At 39.1% G+C, this 18,650-nt stretch overlaps 1 protein-coding gene across 1 annotated transcript in view; it reads left to right on the top strand.

Annotated features, from left to right (window-relative positions):
• The first annotated feature begins 11,341 nt into the window (after positions 1–11,341).
• The window catches only part of CHRM2 (cholinergic receptor, muscarinic 2), a 16,342-nt gene continuing 9,033 nt past the window's right edge, over positions 11,342–18,650 (top strand). Inside the window, exon 1 of the mRNA XM_010024117.1 lies at positions 11,342–11,423. The gene's annotated coding sequence lies outside the window, so the exon portion shown is untranslated. The remainder of the gene's footprint in view (positions 11,424–18,650) is intronic.

Below are 18,650 nucleotides of genomic sequence, written 5' to 3'. Positions count from 1 at the left end.
GACATTCATGGGAGTTTTTCTGTAACTGAATTAGCTAATAGATCTTTTAAAGGAAAAGAGAGATGAAAATTTATGTTTTGTAAGCATCATACTAGGTATAGAGTTTTGTTGTCTGAGTATCAGTTGCTTTCCCAACACCGGTTCTTACACACTTAAGTATACATCTCCTAGTGTTACTCTGACCCTCAGCATAAATATATATGTACTCATAAAACAATATCCCTGTGTCTGTCTACATATGGGCTGACCAAAAGATGTAAAGGTAGACTTGAGTCCAGAAATTCTTAATTTATTTAGTTACGTTTGCAATTTTGATAATAATAACACAAGGTTAAGGTTTGAGGAAGATTTTTATTTTATTTTTTGAAGGGAGGGAGTTAAGAATTTGTTCATCTATGCAACCATCATCATACCACTCTTCCTATAATCAGAAGCATACCCTGCATGCTGTACAAAGTAGCTATAAGCAAATAACACAGTCTGAAAATCTAATGTATAGCTGTTTCTCAGCCTGAATTTTCTTTCCTCCTTCCTTCTCTCTGTGTATCACAAGATACACAGTTTTCAGCTCTGGTTCACTGTACCTTTCCTTGGTCTCCTAGTTTTTTTCTTCTTCCATTTCTTTGTATTCTACTATATTCTTACTTTTGTCTTTCCACTGTCTCACATATCCCTTAACATTTCTTGCATCTTCATCCTAAGATCACTGCTCTTTACCTCTTTACCATACTTGTGCTTCCCTCTTTGAAAAGTTCAAGCTCCTTGCTACAGGTTCATATGTGGCAATGAATCATCCCAAATACTCTCTGCCCTGTGGAGGCACAATCATTCTTCACATTTCTTCCATCCTGTTACTGCGTCCATCTTTCATGCCAGTCTCTGATCACCAATTGATGTTTGACATGTGCACCATCCATTGCAGCAGAATTTCGTCAGGAAAGAAACACAGAAATACTTCACCAAAAGATGAATAAGAAATAGATTCCAATACACATCAGACCACAACCAAGTATGACCTATGAGCAAATAATTCAGTGAAAAAATACATAGACAAAACAGGAAAGATGAGCACATGATGCTGTAGGAAGGAAATTCACCAATGCAAATTTTAGAAAGTTACTTTTTCCACAGTAAGTACCCTGAGAGGGAGGGAGAATTTTCCATAATAAATGAGATCTGACAAATCTGAGACCCTGTAACAAATAGCAACAACAATTTTTAGGGGTCTTAAGCCTGTAAGTCCCCTCTGGGACAGGGGACTGTACGACACAAGTCACTCACATTGTGGCTGGTGAGAGACCACCTTTCAGGGCTGCTTTCCTCCTTTGCAAGGATGTGGCTTTTCTGGAATCAATTGTATTTATCTTTCTTTAGTACTGGAATAGTGATACATTATAATGTTTTAACTGTAACATTCAAATTCGCCACATTTGTACAATACCAACCCATCGCCTCAGTACTTTTCTTTTTTCCTCTTCATATAAATATCTTGGACAATTTCAAAACTCCTTAGTGAAATATAAGATTAACCTAAAAACATGTTAGCAATTTTGACAAGGGCTGAAAGTGCAATGGAAAGGCTCTAAGAAGAAAATATGGTTTAGAACCCCTGTATGCAATACAGAATTAGCTATGAACATACAGTACTAGAAAAAATATTTAAAACTTAATTTTCATAAGAGCTGTCTTATGGAGCACTCATGAAAACTGCATTGGAAAGGCCTGTATGAAGTAATGAGGTAACATATCTTCTAGATGAGTCATGAGCTGACCTCCTAAAACAGCACCTAAGATGTGCTGTCATTAGGGAGAAAAATCTTCTCTGGGATTGCGAGCCTTTGTCACTACAATAATAGTCAAATAGCTCCTCAAAATAAAACCTTGATAATTAGCTAGCTTACTTCTGCAAATATACAGAAGTGATCATTTCTCACTATTCAGAAACAGCTGAATATTAATATTGGAGGTGAGAGGCAAAGTTTAAAGATTAATTCAAACACTGAAAAGAAACTTAAACTAACAACACATCTATGTGGTAAAGTCCTCACTTATAATGAGATTAGAGAAAAGAGGATATTTTAAAATCTGTTTCCAGCCCACCCGTTCCCGAACCTTCCTTCTGGTATTCCCCAGTACTTTTTGACTGAATGAAAGTATCACAGAACACTTCCATCATGTGCTTTTACAGATACTGCATCTTATACAGATCCTGCAGGGAGGATCTGCTCACAAGCAGTCCCGTTTTTTTCACAGCACTGAGGCTATTTTCAGGCTTAGGACCAGGTATTATTGATTTATTCATGTACCTCAAGATGCATGTAGTTATTTAAAAGGGCTTACAAAAATGCTTAAGCATGCTAGATAGCTAATACATAGAAAAGCTAACAGAGGCTAGAATCTGGCTCTGGGACATAATGGAAGTTCATCTTCAAAATCAGGACTTACTAGGACTCCATCTTCCAGTAGATTGATCAAACACTTTGTGATATTGGGCTAATTTCACCATGAGAAGGAAGGAAAGAGACAACATCCCCCAGTGACCCTCTTTGCAAAAAGTTGAATTCTCCTTGCAGTAATTCATTGGGAATTAAATTGCTGCAGAGTCATGAAGCTGGCAGATTCGCTGAGCATACAGGAGTGTTAGAGAAGCTACAAGGAATATGAGCAACTTTACAGTCCATTTATCAAAGTGCCAAAAGCTATCATTTCAAGGTAGGTGAAGCAATAAGAGAATTGAAGAGATTATCTGTTTCCAGAGTAGTTTGATAAATAAAGAATGTGATGGTGGTTGGGGGTGGTGGGGTTCTTGCTTTTTTCTTGCACTTTTTAGAGAAAATACTGCAAACCTGTCAGGCTCTTGCCAGTTCGTGTTATTGCAGCTGGAGCCCAACCCTTGCTTATTTACTGTTTCACTGAACAAAGCAATATGGAATAAGGGCTCGCTTACCTTCAGCACACATAAGGATGAAAAAGAAGGGGGATGATAAGCACGAATCACTTATTATTTAGCAGTCTTACTTGTACCAGTTCTGCCAAGTTCACACCAACTTCATGGTATCATTTCAATGCTTTGATCCAGGTTTTAGCTTCATTGCTTTAAACGAATCCTCTTCTCTTCCCTTAGTCCTTTCTCTGACCCTGCCTTCTCGTTTATCTTTGAGCATCGTTCTAGCCCTCCCTTAGCAAAAGCTCTGTGTGTGTACATGGAAATACCTGATATCAGCCCCAAAATCCCACCACTTCCAAGCAAGCATAGGCTTTGCGTAACAACATGGAAGCACAGAGATAAAAATAAACTCAATCATCACCCATTTTACTGCATGTCCTTCCTGTAAACAAACAAGCAAGTGAAAAGGTGAACAAACCTCTGGCTTCCTTCCATACCTTGAATTATGGCATGCCCTGAAGTTATGTACTAGCTCTAGTGTCTTGAAGACTTATTGTGCCTGGAATTGCCCAAATGTGAGTGAGAGATCACCCATGCCCTGTAGATTTTTCAGCTCTGAGTTGCAAGTTAAACTTGGAGCATGAGAAAGTGATAAAATGGTCAAAAAGAAGACTGAAATGGAGAAACAGATTGTCAAAACAAACACCATTTAGGTACTTAAGGTGCCTTTCAGGTCAGGCATGATGTGCTGTGTCCGTATTTTTCAGGGACAGACATTGATTCCAAACAAGTTCAATCTGTCATTGTTTTTACAGCAAAACCCTTGTTTCTTCAAAACTGTGTGTCACTATGTGCAATATCATCATTACTTATAGTGCAATCGCTCTGCCTTGACACATCCTCCCAGTTCTTTCATAATCAAGTATTTTGCAAAGTGTATTTCTGATACTTTCAGGACAGTCAAAAAATAAGAATGCTGATTTGGCTGAATTATAATTAGAGCTGGATGACTACGGAGGTAACTATTCACTGAATATCAGTATAACTTTTGTACTAAGCTTCAAATGGAGTAAATTTGTATACCTTCATCCTTTTCAACGTTGGATGAAAATCAGGACCACAATATTAACAGCTGAAATGATAATACAGTGAGCCTGGCTACTTTCCTGCAAGCATTTGTGGTTGAACTGTATGTGGTTAATCTTTTCGATGCTTCTGTGCTGAGCCTTTACACTAGAAAATTAATCTAAGCCAAATCATCATTGCAGGCTGCATTCACGTCCAGGCTATTATACTCAGAGAGGAAACAGCTGCTTCTTCAAGGCCTGCATGCTTTGGACCAGAGATGGACAGCCATCATTGTTGCTGGTAAAAGCATTTTGTACGGGAGGAAAAAGATACATACCATGTAATAGGGATGGAAAGGTTTACCTCTGTGTGATCCTGTACACCAGTATTCTATGGGTTTGCTAGGGGATGCTAAAGCAGTCATTTCTCTAGATTATGCATAAGCTAGCACTTGCTTGGAAAACAGTACAAAGCTTGTGATCTTCTCACTTGCTTCATTTGTAATGGTCATGTGAACCTGTGGTAGGGCAAAGAATGAAATAATAGTTAAGGACAAACATGGGGCCTGTTTCACCTGTGCTTAAAGGCCTTTTACTTTGATATGAGCTGATTTATGTACTTGTGTAATCACTCTTGTGGTTGACTTCCAACACCATACATCTTTGTTCCCACCATAAATGTCCTGCTCAGACTGTGCCCTGCACTAGGAAAAGTCTGGAAGTGGAGCAGAACTGGAAGAGTCTGATCTGTCCTCCTTAAGCTGCTCTCTGTGGGCTCTTCCATTCATCCCTGAGGTCCCTTTCTTTCAGACTGTTTGCAAAGGTAGTCAACAACAGGTCAGAGTTGTGGAAATCAGTGAAAGAGGGATTTTTTTCTGATTCTCTGGGGCAATCTCTTAGCTTCAGCTCCTGGGAAGCAACAGACATCCTACTTTTCAGAGTACAAGCTTGTTACTCTCCCTGGGCAAATCCTGGGGCAGTTAATTCTAATGCAGATCATATGTTGTCGAAGCCTTGACTTGCATGTGTCAGCTCGGAGTAAGAAACCAAGAATCTGCATTATGTTGATTCTTTTTTCTCTCCAATGTATTTTTGCCAGAGCCCCAGACTGCTTTCTGCACAATCATGTGGGTTGCTTTCATAATATCTGACTCTATATTAAACAAAGATATATGTGTTCCTGCCTCTCTGGTCCATAGTGCCTGCGAATTTCATAGCATATGCTAGAATCATATAACCACAGAAGCATGGTATAGTTCAGATGGAAGGAGCCTCAGGAGGTCTCTACTCAAACTTCCTGCTCAAAGCAGGGTCAGTATTAAGCTCAGACCAGGTTGTTCAGGGTTTTATCCATTGTGTCTTGAAAAACTCCAGGGATGGAGTCTGTACACTATCTCTGGGCAACCTGGTCCACTGCTTTGCTGTCCTCATGGTGAAAGAATTTTTCCCTAAATCCCATAAAAACGTTACGTCTGTTTCATCCTTCCACCACACACCACCATAAAGAGACTGGCTTCACCTTCTCGGTAGCTTCCCTGTAGGTATTGGCAGGGTGCTTTCAGGTAGCCCAGAAGACATCTCTCCTTCAGTCTAAACAAGACCATTTCTCTCAAACTTTCCTCACAGGTCATGTACTTCAGGTTATCAAATAATATATCCTCTATCACTGATCTTGGACTTATGGTTTGCTCTCAAATTACTTTCCAAGATGGGTCAGTTACTGAACAAAAGCATTTTTTAATTGAGAATCTCTGCCAGATTACAGATACTTCTCATGTGCTGGACACAGCCCTCCCTGGACATACCTCCTGTCTCATGGCTGATGTGAAATGAGGAGATATGCAAAGGCCCTGTTCATTGGATGGCAGCCACTGCCACCACAGTGGTAACACTTAGGAGAATGAGGGCAGAAAACAATTTGAGAATCACCAATGGTGATTCTTACCCCCAGTCTTGCAGGCAGAGCCCAGCTGCCCCTGGGAATACTGCATCACTTCTGCCACTCCTTATGGGTTCAGTAACTGAACTGAAAGAACCTATCTTCCATCCCACAGCTCTCTTAGAAATTTCCTGTAGCATCCATTGATTTCTTTGAGAGGGAAACATATATATATATAGCATTGCCTTTTGCCTTTCCTTTTACACAGAGAAGACTTTAATCAGTGACCTTTGTGTTAAACCAGTAGATGTGGCCACCTGTGGTATCTTGAAGTTATTCACATTTTTGAGTGTTTTTAAATATTGAGTCTAAGCCACCCAGAGATTTTCCAGCAGGGGGGAAATACTCAGTTGCCTGGAAGCTTTCCATTACCTTACACCACAGGAGTGGCATAAAGGAACTAAAGAAAAGTCTGAATCTAGTACTAATGTTTCTACTACAGGGAACAATTTTTCTTTTTTAGAAGGTGGGGGAATTCAATTTGTTTTCCTGATATTTTGTCTATTCACTCAGTGTCAAGACATGAGTAAAAATAGTGATGATTTAGATCTATTTTGTTTTATTCAGAGAAACACTTGCCCATGGCAGTCATATAATTTCTTTCCCCTTCTTCTGTTGGTATTATGATGACCCCATCTTTGCCAGGACCTCCTCCATCCCATCCCATTGCAGCTATTTCCACAGTTTTAATTTCCATTTTATAATGCGTAATCCACAACTCCTCCATAGAAAAAGTGAATTGCAAAGATGGGATTTTATTCCTTAGTTGTTTTGTTGCTTATTGTCTGTTCATGAAATTATTATTATGATCCTTGTTATGGTGTTTTTCCTAGTCTCTCTCATTGCAAAGTATTTTTGTCAGTTAAGGATTCCCTGTTACTTTATGAACTTAAAATGGTTATATACATAGACATCCATTTGGCCATAAGCAGAATGTGTGGGCAACCTCCAGCAGATGCTTAAAAGTGGGGAAACATTGTACAGTAAACACACCTGGAAAAATGTATGCAAAGAAAACTGCATCCACACTTCTGGGATACTCAGAAGCCCACCAGGCACCAATCCTGAGTCCAATGGTATATCTGGCAGATTTGTTTTACAATAAATTATGTGTGCCAACTGCCTGGCTACAGTCACAGACCCAGGTAGTTTTGCATGACCCTATGCTAAAAAAAAAACAGGAACTGTTGTCCTTCAGAAGGAGGAAATGTGTGGTTGGGCACTCAGAATGTTTCAAAGGTGCACTGAAGACAAGAGATTTCTCCTGGGTGATGAATAGCAGATGTGATTCCAGGACAGTTTACAGCAGGGAACAGAAGAATATAATTCCAGATCCAATAAAACAATGAACCCGGACTATTCCCCAGACACCAATCCTGTTTTTTTCCCTTTTTGCAGAAAAAATCAGAACCTACCAAAAGTAACAGAAGTTTTGCCATTGGCATACACAGGGCTTTTGACCTACTGAGTTTTTTTTCAGAGCAGATTACCATGGGGTTTCAGACTCTGAAGTTCAAGTCTGGATGAGTAATGTGGCTTATACAGCAGACCTCTGCTCTCAGTGCTCTACAAATCAGGCTTCCGCTACTAATGTTGATGTGTGGAAATTCACAACTCACTTCATGAAATATCTGCAGTATCCTCCCAATGGTTGTTTTCATGAGAAGCCTGATATTTAATTCATTTTTATGAATATAAACCTGCACAAAAGTAGCATGCTTGCAGAGCAGATGAAGTGAATCTACACAAGCAAATATTATCTGTGCCTTTTTGTAATGAATAGGTAGTACTATTAGTTACAAAGGGAGCTCAGATTAATTCTGTGAATCTCAAAAGCAAACAGTATATAGGAAGAGACATCAGCGACCCTGCACATTCAAAGGATGTGAGCTTTCTGACAGAAACACTAGTTATTTTTGATTAGCCCACATAATTTGAATTACTCGGAATTTGCTGTCTTTTGCCTAATACAGTTCTGTCCAAAACCCTTGTGTGCACCATGATAAGACAGATGAACAGGAGAAAATTCAACACAGATCAACTACATCAAGAAATATAACTGTAAAGAACAAAAATGACGGGAAATAAAACTACAACAGAACATAAGTATGCATTCCATACATACACACATAGAGAAAGAGATATTATGCTTTGCAGGCATTAAGGGAATTTGATTTTCTATCTGTTGCAGACAGATTCCTTTGAAGGAAATGGGAAAAATAATTGTTGAAATAGTGATTAGACCTTACCGCCTTTTGTATTTTCTGGAGTAGCTATTGTTACTGTTGGTGATATAACAGGGTCCTGAATAAAAATAGGAGGACAAAAGGAGATAACTAAGACAACACAGTAGGGATGAAGCTTTAGGGTCCAGACTGTAAAAGGAAGGAGGGAAGGAGGGAAAGCACCCAAGTTCCTTCCTTAAAAGAAAGGAAACAATACTGAATAAGGATGGTGTCAAGTGAGCTGAGTAAGACTGGATATACAATGTGCAAGATGTTCCTGCTGTGTGAAAGAGCAGATGTCAAAGTTATCTATCACTGGGATGCATTAGCTTTTTATCAGTCTTCCTACATGTGTCCTGTGGGAGAAAAGAGTGCACAGGTATCTTCTGAATATTCTCAAAGTAGCAGGAAAAGGGCTGTGTTGCTTGTCTAGCTGTGCTGGTTGGGTTATACTGAAAGTTCCTCACAGACGCTTATTTAAATTTGCCTATTCTGTTCAGCCAGTATGTTTGCCACATTGAAAATAGGAAGTGAGGGAAATCTTAGAGAGCAACTGTTGCCCAATATTAGTAATAATCGAAGTGAGACTATACAAATAACAAAGTCTACTCTGCCAAAAGAACTGAATAAACAAATAATGGATGCTTTCAGGAACTGCAATTAAACTTACTTTGGGAAAAGTGCATTTGCAGCTCTGGTCTGGAGACCAGAATGTCTCTCCATATACCTTTGCTATAAGTTTAGGATTTGCCTGTTATAAACACAGTTATTCCCTAATCGATATCTTGGTTACAGATGAAGACTTCAGACACGGTAAGGAACCTGCTGTGCTGGGCACTGCCCAGGTGCTCCAGAAACAATCCTAGATGAAGCACACTCCTAAATTCAGTGAAACTGTACAGTGGCTCACCATAGTTCAAATTAAAGTACCAAAAGTTAACAGTTCCTAACGGAAGCCATTAACCAGCAGATGCCCATTGTCCCCAAAGATAACAACCAGCATGGTAATGCTAAGGGGGATGAGACATAAGCTTTTAAGCAAAATGGATAGGGCAGAGCAGCCTAGTTGGTTAGTGAGGTCCTTCCCCAACGTTCCAAGTTACAGAGTATATAAGGAGAAAATCCTTGATGTGAGAGACTCCCCTAGCTGCAGTCCGCAGAGCTGAGCTGGTGATAGGAGGCTATGCCTGGGCTGGAGGTGGAGGAGATGGATATCACTTCAGTGTGATTTTTATGGAAACCAAGGAAAGGGCTTCTGGGCCACTTAGTCCCCTGCAGGGTACCTGCCAGGGATAGATTTTGTTAGTGCTTAAGGGAAGCAGAAAGGACTCATGTAAATAAGGAAGTTTCACTAGCAAATAGTTGCCTTGTGTCACCAGTTTCTCACTCTGAAGGAAACATCCCATTAGAGTCAGAATAGTGTTAACCACTCAGGCTGGTGACGCAAAACCTTTCATAGCTGACAAAAGCATTTAGGGAAAAAAAGAAATCACAATAATTCAAAGCATTTCTTAAACTTCATCACTTGTTTCGACATGCTTGTGAGGTGGGCTGATGCCAAACTCATGAAGTTTAACCCAGACAAGTGCAAGGTCCTACACCTGGGTCGGCACAACCCCAGGCACAGCTACAGGCTGAGTGGAGAAAAGATTCAGAGCAGCCCTGCGGAGAAGGACTTGGAAGTGTTGGTTGATGAGAAACTCGACATGAGCAGGCAGTGTGCGCTTGCAGCCCAGAAAGCCAACCGTATCCTGGGCTGCATCAAAAGAAGCATGACCAGCAGGTCAAAGGAGGTGATCCTGCCCCTCTACTCTGCTCTTGTGAGGCCTCACTTGGAGTATTGTGTCCAGTTCTGGTGTCCTCAACATAAAAAGGACATGGAGCTGTTGGAGCAAGTCCAGAGGAGGGCCACGAGGTTGATAAGAGGACTGGAGCACCTCCCACATGAAGACAGGCTGAGAAAGTTGGGGCTGTTCAGCCTGGAGAAGAGAAGGCTGTGTGGAGACCTCATAGCAGCCTTCCAGTATCTGAAAGGGGGCCTACAAGGATGCTGGGGAGGGACTCTTCATTAGGGACTTTAGTGGTAAGACAAGGGGTAATGTCTTTAAATTTAAACAGGAGAACTTTAGGTTAGATATAAGGAAGAAGTTCTTCACAGTGAGGGTGGTGAGGCATTGGAATAGGTTGCCCAAGGAAGTTGTGAATGCTCCAACCGTGGTAGTGTTCAAGGCCAGATTGGACAGTCTTGAGCGACATAGTTTAGTGTGTGGTGTCCCTGCTCATGGCAGGGGGGTTGGAACTAGATGATCTTAAGGTCCTTTCCAACCCTAACTATTCTATGATTCTATGATTCAAGGCAAGATCTTACTCAAGATGTTCTTTCGAGGCTGGAGAAAGCTTTCATTTAGCTTTTCTCCCAAGAGACTTTCCATGGTCCCTTTCTTGGGCTTTAAAGACAAAGCTCCAAATTATTTGTCTTGTCTGTCCAGGAACAAGAAATGTGGTATATTCTTATGAGGAATCTCGACCTCATAGCCTTAAGAACGTCGAACTCATAGCCTTAAGAACGTCATAACAATCAATTGCTTTTCTAAAGTGAAGCATTAAACTTTTTGGCATTCCCCATTAACAATAACTGCCACAGTCAGTTTGCTTGTAAGTCTCTAAACAACTTTCTCTTGAAAATAAAGTTCTAATGAAAGTTCTAATGAACTTTCTTCTCAGAAAGAAAAAATTCAAACACCTTTCATGCCTTCCTGTACAGAGCCTTGCAAAAGAAAAACTTTTGGCTTACTTATCCAGATTTACTCTTTACTTTTATTCTGCTAGTAACAAACACAGGGAGATAGAACCACTTTCTGACTACAGAAGCACAATGTGCATCACAAGATTACAGAAAAGAAAGTATGAAACCTAAGAGCTTTCCCTATTTTTACTACATTGTCTTTATTCTCAGTCAAATGCAGTACAGTCTTTGCATCAGAATAGATTGGATCATTATTTACTTAACTCTTAAAAATCACCCTGTTTCCTAATATTGAAAAAAATGGAAGGTATCACAAGCTATGTGCAGGTTGTTCATGACAAGTTTGCTAGAATGCCTGAAACCCAAATTTCTATTTGTGTTTGAAGTCCATGTGTATTCACATGGGAGTTTAAGGCATATCAGCTCTGCTTAGTTCAAGGTAAATTGCATCAGTTTCTCACTATCTGGATGTCTAAACCAGTCCATTAATATAAAACAACAAACTCCCTTCACCTGTGAAGACTACAAGGCAGCAAGAAGACATTCTCCCAGAAAAAGTGTAAGATTTCAGTTCTTTTAATTTTTCTGTCAAATCTATAGTCAAAAATAGCATGACCTATGTAACTATGTTCCATTATGGAAAAGACTGTGCTCAAGTATGGGACATGAAATAAATACATCACAAGGTGCTACTCCGAGCATGAGTAGCTAGGAAAGACATTTGTCTTACTATCTGATATAATCATATTATTTGTGAATGTCATCTTTTGGATGCTTGATCTTCTTTGCACAAATGATTTAATTCAAATGTGCTATCTTTGATCTAAATGGATTATAGAATCATAGAATAGTTAGGGTTGGAAAGGACCTTAAGATCATGCATTTGCAATACCTACATTGGAGGTAATGAACAAAAGAAATCATACACTTCTGTGTAAGATGTAAGTAAGGAATTGTCCTGTATTTTTTCATATCCTTTACATTGTTTTTGTCCCTTGCCTGTTTCCAGCCTATGTGGATAACCAAGACATCCCTTGTGTCAGGTCTTAGAAGCATAAGCAAGATTGTTGATGGAAATGAAGCAGCGATTGTACCACTATTCCCCTTACTTTCTGACTCAGCAGAGAATTCCCAGGCCCCCATGGAGCCTCTTATGCCTGTGTGACGATCTGACAGTCACAATGGCAACTGTTTTTAAAAACAGCAGAACCCCAGAGCTCCCCCCTGAACCAAATATAAAAAATTGGTGCCTGCTTTTGCAAACATTTGAGAAAGTGATATGGAAGTATAGATAATGTGCTGACATACTTTGTATCCTACATAGAATCCATACTAAATTAATTCCTGAAATTAATTTTCTATTTCTCAAAACATAAATGATTTAGACCTTTTTCTGGAACAAGTCTCTTCTCAGGATAATGCGACACATCCCCAATTAGTTACTGAGATTTTTATTATATAGGTACTAAAAGTCTTTTCATTTAGATGCAGAACCATAATCTAATGTTTCTAATATCTGGTAAAGAAGAAAGTACTCTATGTCTTAAATTGTGTGGTCTGAGATATGCAAACCTCAGACAGTTAAGAAGAGAATAAATGACGTTGTCAGCAGCATGGTGGGTTGGGTGGCATTTGCTTAGGATGACCAACATTACTATGAGTGGATAGTTTCTTCAAAGAGAGATGACTGACATTTTTAAATGCTCATTTGCAAAGTAGTGAATGTAAAGAAGTGGATAATTAAATTTAAAGGCCATTTTCCAAGCATAACATTAGAAAGATTAGGAGGTTAAACATTAACCTGACTGTAAATCCCTCCATTATGTTTTCCTACAAACAAGAGTGTTTGCACTTTAACTATTCAGTGTCATTCAGTGAATCAAGCATTCAATGTGAGTGCATTGCATATCACAGATTAAAGTAAAAGGATCTATATTAACTCTTAAAAATGTAAAAAAAAAGAAAAATAAATCTAATCATAATTTACATAGTGTTTTATCCCTTCCCCCCAAAAAGATACACTGTGGAAACTTCATAAAAGCCATTCAGGACTTCATGTATGTGGAGAACACTGATGTTATGGGTAACATGTTTAGAACCATAAAATGGACTGAATTTAGAACTGAATCTCATTTACACTCAGAAACAAGAGAAAATGTTAACTTAGTGATGTTTCATAAAGCCCAAAAGGGCACTGCCAGCCCTGAGTTTTCTTACTGAATATGCAGCAAGGAGCACTATCTGCTTTTGCATGTGCTACAACTGCAACTCCCATTACGAAAAGGTCTGAGAGTCACTATCTTGGACATCATTCCAGCTTGACCCAAGGAGCCTGCTTAGAGATGGAAAGTTGTTTGCCTGCTCTTTGGCAAGCCCACTCTAAGATGACAACATCTGGACTGGGATCACACAGCTGTTTTCTCACTGACAATTTTTTTATGGTCTTTGTAAAGTAAAAGGAAAAACTAACCCACTGAGAAGCAGTTATACCGAAGTATCTTAAGCCTGTTATATCATAAGCAGAAAGAAAAGGGACAAGCAGAAAATCTTTCTCTTTTTTTTTTTTCTTTATTTTTTTCCTCCAAACATTTCCTTTCAGATGTCCCTTTGAAGTCACAGGCTTATAGTGTGAGTGACTGAGAGCAAGGAGCTGTGAAATGTGCCTTTGAGCCATAGACTTCTCAAAGAATATCACAAGGCATATATGACTGGGGTACACGACATCTGCAAATCAGCGTGGCGTTATACAGGCTTTGTTCAGCCTCAGACTCTGGGAGCTTCAGACAACCAAAAACTTCAGCAAGGAAAACTCATTTTTCCTACCCTTGTTCCACCTTCCTGATTGGGAGGTGTCTCTGCTACCGTATGCAATGACTGGGTTGGTATAATTTGCTTATGAAGAAATAATTGAACATGCACATAAATTCTATATATAATTTAATTATTGTATGTGCATACATTAGGTATAGATTCCGTTTTCTGTACCACTCAGCCTTGTTATTGCTTATTGCTGTACATTTTTGCATTGTTAAAAATATACTGCCACTTCTCTCTCTGCTGTTGTAAGGTCATCCCTTCAAACTACCCTCACAATACACCACTCTTCATGCTTACTAAAACAGTTCCTGCTTAGATGGATCTGATTTACTTCTTAATCAAACACACAGATTGGCAGAACATCTCAGTCCTGGTTATATCTCCTGATTATCCACTCATGGATCTTCTGCATTCCTCACTCAAAATCATTTTCATTACTGCTGTTACATAAAAGATATTATAAAAGGACTCTCTACCCCACTGATAATTCTCAATAGGGATCAAAACTGGTTCTCGTGATTTTGGAACAGTCAATACTGATGTATAAGGTTTTTGCAAACTTCAAAGAAAATCTGATGAAAGCTAGGACTATTTCTGTAAGTTGTTTGGTAGAGCCACTGATCAGCCTTACCCAATAATCATCGCAAGTAGGAGGGCAGTACTGTAGTGTGTCATTACAGCTTTGCTTCCTGCTACACCCACCAGGAGGTTTATATGAGACTGCATGAATCTTTTTTGACTTTCTGCAGTTTAAAGTGCTCAGAGGAATGGGAGCTGAGCACTGCTAGCAAAGGGAGCAACTGTTAGACCAGAAGATGAGAAAAACAACACAGTGTAAGGTGTCGAAATGATAGCCAGAAGACTGATCTGAACAGCAGAGAGGTGGAGAACAAGATGAGAAAGACCAGAGAGGCTGAAGGCTAACCGGGTACTGCAATAGGCAGCAAGGAAAAATGGAAAGGGAATGAATGAGAAGAGCGATCTGGGTCTGTCCCAGATCCACTACTTACAGGTAAAGGTCCTGCCTCTCCCTAAAGCAGAGCTTCTGCAAAGACCTGAAAGAAAAGTGTCGCTGTTAAGGATGTGAGGCGCACTCAGTAATATAACCAGGAACAGGGGAAAAAAAGGATACCAAGACAACTCAAATTCCCTGGACATGATTTTACAGAGAGCTGTGGCTGTTCCACAGCACTGGGCTGCGCATCTGTCAGTTCAGCTGAGACAGCAGGGACATGGTGTGCTGGACACCAGGACCTAGGGTCCCCAGAGTTCAATCACAGTTTCCCTTCATTGCTTACTTTATGTGGCTTCTTTCCATTGTACTTTTTAACATTTTATCTTCCCCAGGGATCAGAGGGAGAAATATAGAAACCCCTCGAGAAATTCCAGCCTTACCTGGAGATAAATATGTGAATCCCACTTGATTATCTAAATCTCACACCGTTTGGAGACAGATCCATCACAGAATGACTGCTAATGGTCTCAGACCCAAGGTCATGGTTTTGCTTCAGAACTGAGCAAGAAAAGAATGAAGGCAAGGGGAAATAAGTTCATGTCCACAACACAGATAATAGCTTAGGAAACAACAAAAGCAATCTACCAGGGAAAAAAAAAATAATCTCTACAGGAAAACTGAACACACTGGAATTCATACTTAGGGAAAAAAAGGGTAACTTTTAGAAAAAATAATTTCTAGCCTTATTTCCAAATAGATCATGGAGGCCAAGTCTCAGTGAATGGTAGTAGGATTTAAGAAATTAAGTGTTTGAATTACTATTGGAAGCGAGATTTCAAATCTTCAAGTCACTTCAGTGTTTTGACAATACTGTTCAAAGTGCAAATTGTGAAGGAATGCTAACCAATGTCTCTGTGGGCTGGTATGGGTTAATATAGACAGGTACTGAAACTAGGGACAGTGAGGAAATTCTACTGAAAACAGGCAATAAGGGATGACAATTCAAAAAGAGCAGGTGAATGCTTTTTCAGAACTCTGTTTCTCTTGCACTTTCTTACTTTCTCCTCATTAACTTTTTTTCTTTTGCATTCACATCTCAGTCTTATCCCATTTCATCCCTCTTGCTTTCAACCCATTTATTATTTTCTCTTCACTTGCCCCACACCTCTGATACGTCTTTCTTCAGCATGTACTGGTGTTCATCAAATAGGTTTTTGTTGCGTGGAGGCACATTGTAATGCAGTAATCGCTGCTGAGTGATTCTGCTGCTGTTCAATGGCACAGTGGGAGGGATTTCATCTCAGACAGAACACCCCAGGGACTCAGCAGTTTGATGGAGGAGATTGTTCCCTAGGTACATTACTAGATAGTGTTCTTATCTAGATAGTTTTTCACTCCCCATTTTGCTTTACCATCTAGTACCAATTCAAAGAGTTGTTATGTAAAGATGGGATTAGATTGAGAGAACTGGACCATGTAGGTGACACTGCAGAAGATAAGGGTAAGGTAAAACCTCAGGAAACAAAATAAATTCATTAGTAGTCTTTTTAATCCTCAGACATATTTGCTGTGGAAAGACGGTCTGAGATGAGGAAACAGAAATGGTAAACTTGGAGACAAAACCAGATAAGCCTGCCAAAGTAAGAGAGAGATTAATCTATAGCATGATTATGGAATTTCTGGGTATTAATAAAATGGTTTGAAATCCTCAATACCAGAAATGGGTTTTTTCGTGCAAGTGAAGTAATTCTAGAAACGGTCTTGGTGAAGCTGACTTGGTGCTTCTGCCATGACATGAAAGAGGTTTCCATGCATAGTGTCTAGAAGCCTGAATTTCAAAATCAACCTACCTGTCTTTACCTGTCTCAAAAGCCTTTCTTTTTTTTTTTTTAAACAAAATAAAACAACAAATAAAACAAAACAAAACAACTCATCTTTGAATTAGAATGAAATGTGCAAGGGAGATCAAGTATATTCATCACCATTGCCCTGTGGAAGCTTTGTATCTTATAGACTTCATTGCTAAAGTGACAAGACCAGTTTGCAAAACCCTATGTGGGACAGCAGTATTTTCTCTACACACTCACGTCCAAGGATTTGCTGTGACAGGGGCATAAAGTTTTGTGTTTAGTCATCATAGTAAACTGTTTCCCATGAGGGAGAAGCTGAGCTGAAGCCTTTGCAACCAGGACTACATTCTGTGTAGCCTTTTCATGCCTCAGAGTGCAGACCTATACATACAAAAATTGCCTGCTCTTCTCTATCCCATATTGGCTAATGCTTTTTAGGCTTTTAACGGTTTTGGCTTCAAATGATCCCATTTAACACTTCTGAAACTTTGCATTTCAAATGTTCCCATTATTTTCTTTTTGCAAACATGAATGAAAGGACAAAGTTTGGTTTGAACTACCTTTGCAATGTCTCTTTAAAAATCAAAATGAACAGAGAGCTTGAGAATATTTGCTTATGCATTTTGGCTTCCTGGCTTAGTGATACTGAATATATTTTTAACAGAAGGAACATGATCAGAGACAAATCCCCCAGTTTCTATTATTAAGTTAACCTTGTTAAATGTTACATTATTGTTTAACATAGGATAGGGGCTTCTCTTAATGCCATAGTGAATTATTCATATACAAAACTAAGGTATTCTACCTTGTTAAGTGTAACTGTGGTGTGTTGAGACCAGTATCTGAGTCATGCATCAGAGACAGAATTAGCCATGGATTTCTTAAACCTGTAGTGGATAAAAAATGCAATTAGCCTGCAACTAAAGTCTACATAATTAAAGTAGGTAGCAGTCATTTAGTAAAACATAACATAGAGACTTAGAGAGCCTATAATAATGTAGTAACTCTGAGCATGAATGCTGCAGAAAAAAAGATACTAAACAAATATTTTGTATCTTTGGCAAAGATTATGTAATATTTGAGGTTCTCTGTCCACAAAACGGGAGATTATCATGCAGGCTCACTGTAAACATTCATAGCTGTGATCAATATGCTTATAATTAGTTCTAGCAAACACTTCATTTGAGATTTTCAAACATTTTACAAATATTTTGTTAAGTATTGTTAGCATCTGTTCATGTTTCCCAAACTTCTTTCAGACTGCAGAATGGGCTTGGAAATATGAATTCTGTTTTGGGAATTAAGCTGTCATTTCTTTCTGGTAAGGTAAAGAAGTAATTTCACTGTCTTTCACTATCACTGCCTTAAATGCAGTCTGCAGAAATACGGGCATAAAAAATGATTTAGCTGCCCTCTCAGAAACATGCTTGAACTTGAGTTCAATATATGCTTAAATTCTTACAAAGGGTTTGAGCCAATTTCTTTTATATCTGAGTCAGCTTTCTTCTCTGTGCTTCTAATCTACATTTTAGGTAAGCTGTTAAGTAAGATGGAAGGTGCGTAAAAATCCCCAAGATTAATGAACACAGAAGCAGAACAGACTAGATTTTCAAGCTCTTGAGAACTTTATGTAAAAGTGACCAAAAAGTGACCATGATGGACTTAACAAGAACTTTAAAAATATTTGCTGTGTGAAGAAACTGGGTACTTTCCAAAGCAGGTTCGAGGATCATCTGGAAGTATCACAGGTGAGTCTCCTCGATTGCGAGCGAATAAGGAAATTACTAATAAAAGCAATACACTGACACCATTTCCATCCAAGGGAAAAGGAAAGATTTTCTTAAGTTCAGTAACAGTTCTTTTGGGCCCTCAGCACAGTAATATTCCTGTCAGAGACACTACTGAGGGCTGCAAAATCCCTGAGGAAGAGTGAGAGGTTTATTCAGAACCTTCATGACTTGGAGGGATTTGCAGAAATTCACTGAAATATCACAGCATTTTTTCTGGACCCACTGGTGGGTTGAGGGGGTTAATCAGCAGTTCTTTGAGAGACTCACTGTATTATAGTTCTCCATTATTATTTCATCACCAATATTTCTTCAGGCTTTGTCAAAAAAATAAAAACAAAAACCCAAAAACATTTAAACCAAAAAAACACCCCAGA

The sequence above is a fragment of the Nestor notabilis genome, unplaced genomic scaffold (genome assembly GCF_000696875.1).
Source record: "Nestor notabilis isolate BGI_N333 unplaced genomic scaffold, ASM69687v1 scaffold2710, whole genome shotgun sequence".
Taxonomy (NCBI): domain Eukaryota; kingdom Metazoa; phylum Chordata; class Aves; order Psittaciformes; family Psittacidae; genus Nestor; species Nestor notabilis.
The sequence above is the reverse complement of the archived record's forward strand: the minus strand, read 5'-3'. Positions and strand labels throughout refer to the sequence as shown.